This window comes from Miniopterus natalensis, chromosome 2 (genome assembly GCF_054644295.1).
Source record: "Miniopterus natalensis isolate mMinNat1 chromosome 2, mMinNat1.hap1, whole genome shotgun sequence".
Taxonomy (NCBI): domain Eukaryota; kingdom Metazoa; phylum Chordata; class Mammalia; order Chiroptera; family Miniopteridae; genus Miniopterus; species Miniopterus natalensis.
The window spans coordinates 170,797,933-170,812,948 of NC_142082.1; positions in this window are offsets into that span (position 1 = coordinate 170,797,933).

Here is a 15,016-nt window from a genome sequence, read left to right on the forward strand (position 1 = left end):
AAAAAAGAGGTTCTAATTTCAATGAAATTACGAGCTGAAAGAACAAATCAACCACTAGAAGAGTTTCCTGCCTGAAGCTGAAGCCAATAGGGGAAGAAAGTAGAGCTGAGACATAGAGACGATAAGTCCTGAGGATATATTTTGAGCACCTGGATCCAGAGACACCTGAATCCACCAATCTTTCCTATTTTAGGCCCTGAGAATACAGCATTAATCAAGTGGGACATGGTGTCTACTGTCATGGAACTTGTATCCTAATGAGTGGAAAGAGTAAATAAATAAACACAAGAATTTCAGACAGGGGTAAGTGCTATGAAAATAAAAAAACAGAGTGACGGGGTAGAAAGTGAGTGTGTTGGTGGGGGGGTGTCCTTCACAGGGCATTCAGGGAAAGATATTTCTGAGTAGATGACATTTGATTTCAAAGTAAATATCAAAAAGGAGCCAGCCATGAGAAGATCAGAGGGTTTCAGGGAGAGAGCTCAGCAAGTACTCCTGATATTCAAATAATATCCACTCTTGAAAGCCTAGCTCAGATCAACCTCAGCCTCAAACTTTCCCTTATCTTCCCACCTGAATTCCAGCCATAATACTTTATCTTCCTCGCAGCGCTTATCACCGTGTACCTTGGATGTCAGCTATTTATGCACATGTCTTTCTACCCTATTAGAATTCCCAGTTCTTAGAGACCTGGACCTGCTCTTCTTTTTATCACCTACAATGCTTAGTCCACCCTTAATCCAGAAATAATATGTCTTACTTAATATTAACTTATTAATTTGCATTAATTAATTTCTTAATATTACAGAAGTAACATTTCTTGAATGAGAGAATAAAGGAATGAATGAATGAAGAAAGGAAAATCATAGAATTTTATTTCACTTCTGGCAGGAAGACAGATAATAGGAACACAGAGTCCTGGAGGGCCTCAAAAAGTGCCACAGACTGTGAGTAAGGCTGGTTCTCCTCATGGGGAGTGGAATTCTCTCATTTCCAGGTGGCTCGTTTTAGAGGAGAAAGTCCTAAATATATTTTTATTCTCTATGACTGTTCTAAGCTTGGTCTTGCACCAGACTTGGTGAGTTGTTCTGATGGGGCAGGCTTCCATAGCCAAAGGGGAATTTCTTCAAAGATCTGGCGCAGTCTGAAGCCTGGGCACACTTAATGAATTTAATCGTACAGAGCTGGAGGTAATTGTAGTATCAGTTTCTTCATAAAGTTGGTACTCAATGAAAGTGACATGCCTGACAACTTCATTAATAGCATTGACATTAACCAACATTGACTGTGTCTCACAGTTAAATAGGGAAGGAAAAATTATGATTTTGGTACATTTTAATCAAACTCCGCTGGTAGTCCCAGTCAGATCTGCCCTTGCTATTTTGTGTGCTGTGTTTTTGTGTGTGTGTTTCAGCCTGAGCCTCCTTTAAGTGCTGCTGGGGAGCTGGTCCTCTCCCTGCCCCTCTCCGCATAGTAACTGAGGGGGTTCAGGAGGGGTGCTGCATGCTGTTCACCACAGAGTAGCTGCGAGCCCCCTCGCAGGTATGCAGGCTCCCACTCCCAGGATCTGAGGGCAGTTGCTAACTTCTATCTGTGGCATGCTCACAGCCAGACACCCTAATGCGGCGTTTACTACCTTGCTAGCACCGCCTCCGCCTTCGGATATTCTGCGATAGGTGCAATGCCTTTGTTCTTGACTGAGAAGGCATCCTGAATAGACAATTAATTCCACTTCCCCAATTAATTCAAGAGAATAAACATGGAGAAATACGGCAGGAGGGATTCTACAAGACAGAGGGATGACACGCTTAGTGTCATGTTTTAGCAACAAATGCAGCTCAAGGTTTAAAAAAAATAGTTGAATTTGATTTGATTCAAACGTCTTCTTTTTGAAGTGGCACAAATATAAGTCTTTTAAAACACTAAAAATGGATTTTTCAATTTTTCTATCTCCTACATTTAGGTTGTGTTTATGACAATAAGACATTTAGTAAGAAATCACCACTTTCACACTCTGCCTTTGAAACATCTTCATTTTGTGCATTTTATTTCTTGTCAATGTTTTGAATTAATTATCTCTTTGAATGCATTCTCTGGGTGGAAGCTTGTGCGTGGTGGTGAACGCATACCTCTTAAAGGGATATTGCAAAATAACTCAACATCCAGAATGAATTTTTAAAGCTGCCTAATAAAATCTGTATAGAGTTTTAAGTTTTATTCTTTATTATACCTTTAGCAACCAACATTTTTTTCCTCTTCAACACAGCAGTAACCTTTGACATTGAGCCCTGTCTGAGCCAGATCACATGCCCAAAATTGGTACTTATGAATTCAGTTATTGGGTAGAGCTGAGCTGTCACCTAATTTCCCTGAGACATGGTGTCACAAGGGATAATGCCAGCGTGTCCACAGTGACACAGTTGGGCCTGCGCTATTGGGATACGACATAACTTTAAGAATGTCCATGTCAAAAGGACAGCGGTTGGCTTCCATCAAGGAAAGGCGCGCTCCTATATAAAATATAAATCATATGTTCAAATAAAGCACATGGGAAGAAAATGCCTCCGTGAAATCTTTATTTGCCTCTGTGCATTTTCCCTCTTACCCCTGAAGAGTTCCCATAGGACCTAAGCTTCTATTCATTAGCACCCAGATTTCAATTTCAATTAGAACAGATGACTAGAATACTTACCACTGTCTGTAGTTTCTGCACATAGCTGATCAGCATCTAGAAGCATGTCCCATGTTTTCATAAAAAGATTAGGATCTCATTCCACAAAGATTTACTGCTAACCGTAAAATTATTTTATATCCCATCATACTACTATTTTTGTGGGTGAGTCATTTTTGGAAGAAAACACTGTTTTTCCATTTATATAATAACAAAACTCAGCAGAAAACTTGATTTTAAATATGCACAAAATGTCAATTTTTGTAAGATTATAGTTTTACTAATAAACATCCCGTAAGCCCCTGGACTTTCATCTCAGCATTTCAAGTATAATTTTAAATATTGTAATAACTTGTAAAAATTAAAAAGAAATGTTAGTAATCATACACTACGTGCTAGTCTACACCCCAACATTTATTCCTATTTTAAATTTGTAAAAGTGGATTTTAAGAAGTTAAGTGCCCATTCATTATTTATTCTGTGCTTGAAATACTGTGGAAGGCAATGTAGAGTCAAGGTGGGGAGTCATGACGGATATTCGGTCTTAGTGCCTGGATTAGCTTCCTGGCCATCTGCAAGATATTGCCCTTGTATGAGCCCCACTTCATCACCTGTAAAATGGGTTTGATAATATCCATCTCACAGTACCGTGATGAGGGTGACAGAGATAACCTGGGTGCAGATCTTCACACAAGGAAGCATTCAAAACATGGAGACCACTGATTACTCTGCATTACATACAACGCTGGTCATTATTATTGGGAGTTAGGTTTAGAGGAAGCTTTAGGTTATGAGTTTAGAGGGAGAATGAGTCCTAAACAGAACTGTAAAGCCAGGCAGTAAACACATAAAGCCCCAACAGCAGGACACATCACGTATTATAGGCGCAATAAGGGTAATGTAGCAGTTTCTCATTTGGATTGAAGACACTTACCAGGGAGTTTCCAGGCTGTTTTTAAGTCAGCTGGCTCTAAAGGTGAACACTTCCACAACATTTTCTTTGGGGAGGAGGGTTGTACAGTTTAAATGTACGGCTATTTGGTGGCTTAGGAATTTACAGTGTGGCAATTATCTATGAAATGTGGGTGCAAGTAAATAAGGCAATGTACCCACAGTAAATAATAAAAATCAGGAGATGTAAGTGGTTTCTGGATATTGCCTTTGGTCCTGCAATTCAGCCAGCATTAGCTATGTGCTATCAGCTCAATGGGGAAGAGGAAGCATCCTCATAAAATAAATATTTGTCTGCAAATTTTCCAGTTGAAGGGGAGTCAGGCTCTTAGCTCTCCTACCTCCGCTACACATGATGATTGGACATTAGTCAATCACACAGCCTGGGTCAACCTAAAATTGTCCTATAATGAAACTGAGATATAATAAGAAGTTGTGCTGTTTTTGTATTTCCAAAGAAGGAGGCCCCCCATATAGCTGTGCTCCTGTCCTGAAAAGGGACCCTCAAAATAAGAAAATGATACAGGATTATCTAAATGCTGAGATTAAAAGAGGCAACAAGGCAGTCTAGTTTCTGCTTCATAAAAAGATGTTCTCATGATAGAAATATCTCTGTGGTTACCAGTAATAAGGAAAGATCAAATCAATCAGCTTTTCCTGCACTCTGGTGATCTTCTTCAGAGTTTTAAGTATGAGAGCCATACTTACCTTGCCAGGTTGATTTTATATTTGACTCTAAAAACATCTGACTATTCTTACAGGGTTCTCATATGAAAATACAGAAGTCTGCTCATTTGTACAATGTTCTAGCAGAGTACTGGAATTTCATTTAAATTGGAAGACTAGAAAGAACAAAACTTGCAAATCTCTTAGACAAGCACAAGGCAGGCTATATGTTTAAGGGTGCTGCTGCATAATAGATTTATATTTGAGCATGCAGTGTATATGTTTGCCCTGTATTTTCCCTAGAAGCATGTCTAAACTTACTGGTGTCTCAGCAAGAGAAGAGGCCATTATGTTTCAAATGTGTATTCCAAAGTTATATGTGTAAATTACAGTAATTCATTTCTATGGCTGTATTAGTTTCTTATGGCTCCTATAACAAATTATTATAAACTTAGTGGCTTAAGATTTGGAAAAAGACCTCTTTCTTTTTCCAAATCTTAAAATCTTAACCAGCTCACACTTAGCCCATTCATTCTCATTGTTTCGCGAAAATCATTAGTGACATCCCTGTTGTCAAAATCCTATCCATCCTTAACATCTCAGGAGTATTCCATACTGTTGATGAATCTTTTATTCTTTCAACTTCTTCTTCCCTTGAATTTTGGGATGGACATTTGTTGTTTTGTCACCCAGAATTTTATTCTGGTAATGGTATTTGGCTTGGCGTTAGGGAGACACTCCTGCCTCCCTCCCTTTCGGTGGTGCTGGATGTACCTCCAGTGACTAAACTGGGCTTGTGACTTAGGCCTAACCAGTCAGATATAGCTGGTCCTTGGCCACAGTGACTGGTCCAGGGACAGGCAAATAGCTCAGTCAGAACAAGTGCAGAACAATCCCAGGACTTCTATTGGGACAACTGAGAGGTCCTTTTTCTCAGCAGGACCATAGAAATCGGCAGTCATTTTGACACTAACTAGAGTCTCTAAATAAAACCAAAGTGGGGGAGGAAGTAGAAATGAAAGAAAAAAGACCACATTGTGATAACGTGTGTCTGGATTTAGCCTAGGCTGAATTCTACCTCTGGGCTTTCTGATTATGTGAGCTGGTATATTCCTTTTAGTTGCTTAAACCAACTAGAGCAACTTTTGAGTCACTTGCATCAGAAAAAGTTTCACCGGACATCGTTTCCACCTCTGGTTTCTCCTCAAGGCTCCTCTGCTCTCCCTTAAACACCGAAGCCTCCCTTGCTCTGTCCGTGGCCCTCACATTGTCTCCCTTACACGCTCTTCCAAGTCAGTGTTCGCGAGTCAGTTACCACCTGGGCGCCCCTGACGCCCACGTGTTTGTCTGCAACCCAGGCCCACTCCTGCACCCCATTTCCATTTAACCAGCTATGTTATGACAGTGCCTCCTAAGTACCCCACAGGCAACTTATATTTAATATGTCCAAAAGCACACACACCCTCCCATCCCTCATGCTTAACCAGTCAACTCCATCTTCTGTATTCTCTATCTTAGGAACCACCTGCTAAGGGTTGAATTGTGTCCCCCCCAAAACGACATGTTGGAAGTCCTGGCCCCTAGTACCTCAGAATACACAAATCCCCTCTAAGAATCCTACCATGATTGCTTATTGCCTTCAGGATAAAATATAAACTTCTCGGTATAAATACAAGGTTCCTCATTTTCTCAGCTCCATCAGTCCAGCCTTACTTACTGCCACTTTTCACCTTGAATTTCCCAACTCCCAGTCACCAGATGTCATAGCTCCACAATATCCCTTGCTGCCTCATGGCTCTGTGTTTTGTGCTCGCTGCTGTCTCCGTAAGAATGTCCCTCCTACTCATACACGGAACTCTTATTCCATCTTCAAATTTCAGCTTAGCAACTCTTTCCTTGGAGATGCTTCCCGATTCTCCCAGGAGCCTTAAGTCTCCTTTCTCCACTTACGCGCTCTTTGGTGTTTTCTCATCATAGTTATTACAGCATTGCCCTGGGGATGCTGGTTCGCATGTCTGGGTTTTCTCAGGATTGTGAGCTTTATGAGGGGAGCAACTCCGTCTTCAATTTTAGACATCTTAGATCTATCACAAGGACAGGACAAAATAGGGGTTCAGTAAATATCTGTTGATGGTGTGCATGAATTAATTAAAAATTGAAATGTGAGAAAGAGTTTCAGAGAGATTGCTCAATTAATAACTGGCAGAATTCAATCTCTTTTTACTACACCATGCTGCCCTAATTAAAATGACTATAAAGTCATTATGTACTAATGGTAATAAATGTGGACTTTTAAATTTCATCATGTCTCTAGAATACATATTCAGAATAACTTGGGAGTATGTATCCATAAGAAATTTTCTTTAAACAACCAGAAAATTTCAAATGTGTTCTGATCATAATTCTGGATTTGGCCCTATTTTTAAATGCGTTCCCATTTAACTGTAGAAAGCACAAGGTTTTCTTTTGGGAGAGTGTGGAATTGAGAGACTCAGAAGACCTGAGTTCTAGGCTCAGCTCTGTCATTAACCACATCTTCAGTCTTGGGCAAGTCACTGAGCCTTGTCTGCTTCTCTGCCAGGCACGGAGCTAAGGGTGACTTCTCGACTTAATGAAAGGTCTACCAAAAGGACAACAGCCTATGGAAATCTATATCAACTTGCACATTCAATTTAGAAACAAATTATTTCTATACATGTTAACTGCCTTTTTTTAAAGTTGGCATAAAAATGTCTAAGGGAAGAATTCTAATTTGACCCCCCTGGTGGTATCTCTGTTTAGTGGACTGTATTCTGCACCCTGCTACAAGCAGAGTGAGTATCTACCTGTCTGTTCTAATTCTAAAGGCATCACAGGGTGAAACTACCGTTGCTCCTATTGCCCATTAAGTCTCATTACTTACTGTAAGGTTTTATTAATATTAGACCATTTCTGAGTCAAACAAAAGCAGTAATATTATTACTCTAAATCATGGTGCATCTTTGATGTCAAATATTTGCATTGATGCTGTATGATTACATTCATGAGGTGTTTGCCGTGGAACACTATGCTCTCTTCAGGCTTTTATTCCAAGTTGCAAGTCTTTTCATTTATCCCAGCTAGAAACTCTCACTCTAAGCTATCTTTCTCTTTGAATTCCACCCACCAGTTAGTGCAAGAGCTAAAGACAGTGTGGTATTTCAAGTAACATCTCACCACTGTCCCAGAGAACAAATCCTGCTTTTCCTGAATTCACTGCTTCTCCAGAGGCCTCCAAAGCGCTCTAGGTTTTATTTTTTTCTATACAATAATAAAACCTAAAAAGAAAAACTTCGTAGTTTCTTTCCTCTTTTTATTCTCTGTTTCAGGATTATGGCCATTTCTTTATTTCTTACCAACTGAATATTTGGGAAACAGCCCGGCAAATGCACTTCAGCCTTTTATATAGAAATCCAACTGGCTGAGTTACTGAGTCCATCTGGTTCCAACTGAGTCTCTTGAATTTTGGTCAGGCTTCATCCATCTGGGAGCTTTCTTATCAGCACTGACCCAGTGGGATCCAGGACTTTCCAACAGCAGCCCTAATCTCAAGAACCTCATAAAAATGGGCATCTTTTTTTTTTTTTTTTTTTAAGTATGTTTTTATTGACTTCAGAGAGAGGAAAGAAGAGGGAAAGAGAGAGAGAGAGATCAAGGATGAGAGTCATTGATCAGCTGCCTCCTACACACCCCCTACCAGGGATCGAGCCTGAAACCTGGGCATGTGCCCTGACCAGGAATCAAACCTCTATCTCCTGGTTCGTGGGTCAACCACTGAGCCATGCCGGTTAGGCTGGGCATCATTTTTATGTTCCATCTTAAATAAGAGTTCAGTGACATTTCTTGACCCAAACTAAGAGGCCTAATCCAGAGGTTCCTTGGGGTTAGAGAGAACAGAAGTTCTTATTGCAGTCCCACTCTTGTCTGATTATGTAGAAAAATGTAGATTCGTCCTTCCTAATGGAGTTGCCACTAGTCACAAATGGTTATCAAGCACTTGAAATATGCTTCATGTGACTGAGGAAATTTTCATTCTAATTTGAAGGAGATTTGACTTTGGGTGGTGGGCACATAATGCAATATACAGATATATCATGGAATTATACACTGGAAATCTATATAATTTTATTAACCAATGTCACTCCAATAAATTTAATTTAAAAATTATATCAGTTAAGTTTAAAAACTGATACTCAATTCCCTTACTGGAAAACTGTTCAGGAACAACTTGGGGGTGTGATTCCACATTGTCAATTATTAATTTCATGAAATCTAAATACAGATCAAGTATTTCCAATGAAAATTTAGTGTCCAAATTGAGATGTCCTGTAAGTGCAGAAATACCTCAGATTTCAAAAACTTAATAATATAAAATAAAAATATCTGATCAATAAGTTTATGTTGATTTCAGATTGAAATAATATTTTGGATAAATTAGGTTAAATAAAATATCTTATTCAAATTAATTTCACTTTTTTTTTTTTACTTTTTTAATGTGACCACTAAAATTTTAAAATTATATAGGTGTCTCACATTATATTTCTATTGGATAGCACTGCTCTAGATCAACCTTGGGAGTATGGAGAGATAAAGGTTTCCTCGTCTACCGTGCTGAGATTGCTAATGGGCAACTAACTTCTATAAATCATCTTCTATGCTCCAGAAATTATCCTGTGTTCTTTACTTGCATTAAATTGTTCAGTATGATGAAAACCCTATGATGGAGATATAATTGAAGCCTACAAAGATTAAGCTTGTGGCCCAAAACATCACATAGCAGAGAAGGGTCAAGCATAGGTTGAAGCAAAGTTGTCTAAAATACAATAATAATATTTAACAAAACTTATGATGTGTTTTCATAGAAGCTTTTTGTATCTTTTCTCATTTAATCATAAAATAACCTTCTGCATTGTATTTGTACCTACTGTATAGAGGGATGTGAGTTTGAACCAAGAGAAGGAGTGTGGTACTTGAGAACAGTGTCTAGTATGTGTTAATTTCTGTTTTATTTTTCAGATGAGGAAACTGCAATGCTACCTTCGCCTGATTCCACAGGCAAAGTATTTCCACTCTCTCATGCTGCCTTCCTTTTCAGGATATATATATAATACAAATTATCATAAATTTGCATGCTTCATTTTTTCCAGTTTGGTGTTGAGGCTGTTTGTTTTGATTTTGACTTATGAATTATATCTACCACTCTGCTTTTCCTTAACCTTTCTGGTCATATCACATGTATGGCCAGTGCTCCCTCAAATATTAATCCCCTAATTAATATTTTAGTCAAAATCATTTCCCTTTAATGTGTCAGATGGGAGAATTTAACCTGTGCTTTTTATCTTCATTTTTCTTATCATTAATAAAAAAGAACCTTCCAGAAAGCAATGCCTACCAATTTTTAACTAAGTTTAGCAGTTAGGCAGTGCAAAAAACCTTCCAAAAACTCTTCCGATGCTGTCTTTCAAATTGTGTTACGCTCTGACTGAAGTGAACAAGTACCAAACAGGAGTCAGTGATGGTCCTCGTTACAGAAACTCGGCATGGGAACCGCAGAGGCCAAACGCCCTGCCCTCAGAAGCGGCGCGTAGAGAAAGCCCGAAGGAAATTCTTCAGGAGCACAAACAGGTGCTTGACTTAAGCATCTCTCCTTCTGTCCCCTGTGGCTTCTTATAGATCACTGATGAATCCATTTTAATATTCACAAGGAAGCCTTAGTGGGTGAGCCATACCTGAACAGGCTATGAAAAAGTCACTAAGTTTGTTTGTTTGTATTTTTATATTTTTACAATTTACAAAGTGCACTAGAGTCTAAACTCCACAAGAGCAGGACTTGTTTCTCTTGTTTCATTCACGGCTGCGTCCCCGGCACCTAGACTAGTGCCTGGCCATGCAGTAGGTGCTCAATAAACGGCTGACTGAATGAGTGGCAGGGACAGTCTAGAAGCCTGGGAGGCAGTGTCATCATAGCCACAGTGAAATGGCAAAGCGCAGGCAGAGCTCAAGGGGACCGCAGGGCCCTCCTGGCCGCCCCTCCCCACCTGCAAGCTGCCTTCCCGCCCACGGACAGTGGACACGGCTCTTTTACATTTAAGTTGTATTCAGTTGTCCCCTGATCTCTGAACCTGGCTTGCCAAATGGATGAAAAGGAGGTTCCAGAAGACATCAAAGCCCAGCAGAGGCCGCAGTGAGCGAGTGGGTCTGAGCCAAGCAGAGTGGGCAGTGAGAGGCCTAATTAGGAGCCCCGCTGGCCGGGCGCTCGGGGTGCGGTTCCAGGTCCTTCTCATGGCGCAGTGAAGGTGTCACAGCATTGGAAAAACACCTTAGAGTGAATATCCACCATCCCCACGCCGAACCCGGGCCAGAGCTGTGTGCACTCAGGAAAGAGAGAGGGGCGCCGGCACCTGCCTAGGCCAGGCCCCGCGCCGGCTGCGGCGGATGCCATCAGGGCCTTGCTGTGGGAGCCGGAGGATCCGAGCAGAAGGCAGGCTAAGCCGCGGGAAGCCAGGGAGGCACGAGCGCCTAATTTCCCTCAACTGGGAGTGAAGCTAAAGAAAACCCAGCAAGACACCCGCAGCGCGCAGGACCGCATGGACACCTAACGTCTATAAACAAGCATCTTTCAGAAAAACAAACACGTTTTGCTTTTTAACACTTTGCAGTGCAGACACTGAAATCTTTAGTTCTGATTTATTTATCCATTTTTTCATTTATTTAACAAATGTGTCATGTCTGGGCCAGGTACAGGATGGAATAGGTGACAAAGACACGCTGCCTCTTCTCAAGGATCTTCTCTGAATTACACAGGAGAGACAGCCACAGACAAATAATTGAATGGAAAGACAATTTTTATATGTAATTATAAAAGCCTCATTTCCCAAGGCTGCTGTAACAAATCGCCACACACGTGCTGTTTTAGAAGAACAGAAATTTATTTTCTCATGGTTCCGGAGGTTAGGAGTCTGAAATCGAGGTGTCAGCAGGGACACACTTTTTCTAAAGGCTCTAAGGGAGACTGCATCCTGGCCTCTTCCAGGGTCTGGGAGCTCAACACGTTCCGTGGCTGGTGGCTGCATAGCTCCAATCTCTGCCTCCGTCTTCACATGGTCTTACCCTCTTCCCCATCTGTCTCTCCTCTGTGTGTCTCTTATAGGGACACTTGTCATTGAATTTAGTGCCCATGCAGGTAAACCAGGATAGGAATGACCTCATCTCAAGATTCTTAATTACATCTGCAAGGAGTCTTTTTCCAAATAAGGTCACGTTCACGGGTTCCAGGAAGGGGGTCACACCATTCAACCCACCACGGGTAGTACAAGTCAATAATATGGGTATTATCCAAAAAGCCTACCTAGAGGAGGTAACAATCAAGTTGCATTTGAAATAGTGTGTAGAAAACGTAGGAGTTATACAGGCAAAGTTGGGGCTGTGGGCTGTCATTCTAGGCAGAGGGAACAGCACGAATTAAAGTATAAAGACATGATGAGTGAGTATAAAACAACAGCAAGCAGCTCAGTATGTCTGGAGGGTAATGCGAGTGGAGAAAAGAAAAGACAAAGCTAGAAACAGAGGCACTGGCCAGATCCTGGGGAACTCTGTGCCATGCCATGGAGCTAGCGGTTGGTCAGTCGTTTTTAGCTAGCATGCCAGGGCACACTGATGGGGCCCTGGGGCACCAAATATTGGTCAAATCTTGGCACGGCTAGACCACAGCCATACTGAACTACTTCCAGCTTTGCAAACGGGACACACTCACTCTTTTCTCTGCCAGGAATGTTGAGCATGATCACTCTCATTTTATGAATCAGGAAAATGATATTCAGGAGGAACTGTCCAACATGCTGCATTAACAACCCCAAATTAAACATTCCAGGGATCAATGGTAGGCCTTGCACCTTCATGCTATAATTTGAAAGTAGCTGAAAGTAGCAAAAAAGTAGTCAAAACTTCAAATAACGGTGACTTAATAAGAGGGGAGTGTGTTGCTTTTTTAAGTGAATGAAGTGAGCCGTCCAGGGCCAGCATGCTGACTCTGCTGTCAAAAGTCCCCGGGAACCAGGCCGCTCCCGCTCCCTAGGGTATGGCCCTGTACCTCACAATACAAAGTGGCTGCGAGAAATCCTGCCATCAGATCTCTGTTCCAAGCATAAGGATGGATAAAAGAATAAAGAATAAAGGACATAGGGCTCCCACCAGATGATGTTGAAAGGAAAGTTTGTGGAAGCTGCCTCACGACACTTCTGTGTCCTTCATAGCAAGGACCTTCCCGCCCTCCTCTAGCGCCCCGCCTGTAGTAGCAGGAGTCAGGAGGAAGCTCTGTGTTCCCGAAGGCTCTGCTCCTGTCCCCACCTGCACACCACCATTGGCAGGAGTAAACAGGGGCCCCAGGACTCTGTGTGCTCTAGCTAAACTTCCCTCTGTCCTTATCTCAGCACTCACAGCCTCACCACCACTGTCTGCCCTGTCACTGTCTCAGCCTCCCTTTTACCTGTTCATTAGTCATCACAAGGACCTCCGAACCCAAGGCTAACCTTCATCCCCAAACTCTAATTCCCGCTCAGCTTTAGGGAGATGAGGCAACTCCCACCTCTATCTTCCTACCTTGCTTCATGATGACATAGCACCTGTCATCACTTGAAATAATACATTTTAACTTATCCATTTCCTCTTAGAATATTATAAACTCTTTTGGGGTTAGGGATTATTGGAGTTTTTTGTTTATTTTATTCATTGCTATATCCCTAGAGCTCAGGCTACAGTAGGGACTCAATGACTATGTGTTAAATGAATGAATGAATTTCATTGGTCAGGACTTATACATATGACAGAACTGCAAGGGCAGCTGGGAAATGTCTTTATGCAGTGATCATAAGCCTCACTAAAAATTGGAGAAGGGAAATATAGATAATGCGGGACACTCAGCAATCTCTAATGCAGAGGGTGCCCACTAAGGTTTATGTAAACCTTGTAAATACATTTACCTTCACTAAAAAACTACAAAGAGTGTATAAAAAAACTGCCTGAAAGACAGGATGGGAGATATGTGACTTAGCAGTCTTGGTGACAGAAAGCCCTGTCAGGAAAAGCAAAACAAAGAAAAATGTGTGTATGTGTGTGTGTGCGAGAGATGAGACTTTACTATGCATACGAGCAACTGATGCTCAAGGAAATGAAGTAAGTTGCTCTGGGACACAAAATCCATTAAGTGTCAAAACTTTCTGTTTTGTGTTCTGCCAGGTGTGCCATGAAACTTTTTGTCATACTGTTGGGTTTTTGTTGACTTTTCATAGAAAGAGATACACTGGGAGGGAGAGATGAGTATTTATGTGGTCAGAAAATCTGTACTCTTTAGAAAGAGCTAATGGTAAGAGGTGAAGATAGTTCAGGAGACATGAGAGACCAAGGAATTTGGAATTTGTGAACTGATGTGTTTTGCAATACACCATTAGTGATTGTAGGAGCCCAGCTAGTTATAGATATCTCTGTTAATCCAATACCTTATCTGCTTTATTATTTACCTACTGAATGTTCCATATGTGCCTTTAAATGTAACCTTTACAACTAAAATCATAGGTAAATTTCCAGCTTTACTTGTGTTAGCCAACTGCCCTATATATTGCTGAAAATGAATTAAAGTAAAAATAGAAAAAAGAAGAATCATTTTCCTATTTTTTCTAGCTCCCCTCATAAGATCTGAATGTTATAGCATGTTGACAATTTTGCTGGGGATGTGTGAGGCTGAGCCAAACTCAGTTTTCTCCTCTTCAGATATTGAGTCTAAAGAAGTGCTGACAAATAGGGGTAAAAAATTAAAAAGTTGGCACCTTTTTTTGGGAAGCTATTTGACATGTGGGGCCATCATCATTTCAGAGAGCAAGATGACTTCCAGTGACAGACCCGAGCCTCCCTAACCACCCCTCCATCACTGTTATTGGACAGCCCTCTGAGTCAGAGGGGCAGGGCTATCCCCTCCTTGGTACTTGTCAGTCTTGTAAGAAAGTTTTCAGGTGAGTGACAGCAGTGTTGTAGCAAAGCAAGCAAATTTATTAAGGAAGGAAGGCAAGCAAATTTATTAAAAATACACTTGGCAGATAGCACAAGAGGCACCCAGCTAACCTGAGTGCACACCCAGTAGGGATTCAAGGAGTTTTATACCCTTCTGTCCACAGGTTTCAAGGTTCCTCTGCTGGATATCTTGGGCAATAGATTCGGTTTCAAAGTCTCCTTTTACATTGTTGTGGCTAATGGCTTCTTTGTTCAGTGGGTGAGATAAAGCTCTCCCTTCTGTCCTCCTTCCTCTCCTTCTGCCTTAACATCCTCCAAGTGATATTTGTCCTTGGGTTTAGTTGGGGTCTCTGTTCTCTATTTTCCCAGGCCAGGGTGATTTAAGCTATGTATTCTCTGGCTGGGGAGGAGAGGTATTAACCATTTGTTCTCAAGTGTCCTTGGTTGGGGAAGATAAGGTCTTGGCAGTTCACAAGCTGGCTGCAAGCTGCTCAAACTGGCCTTGTTTAATTTTCTTGTCTCAGTTTCCCTATTCCACGTGCCCAGGAATTTTCCTAGCTTCTTACTATCCTGCCACAATCATCACCACTGTGTGAACACAGAAGATCATCTCCTTGCCTAAGGTCCTGAAGGCAACTAATGAGAGAGGAATGAGTCCTAGAACTGCTTGTGTCTTCAAGGTTTTAAAGGACAAAGGGAGGGGACAAG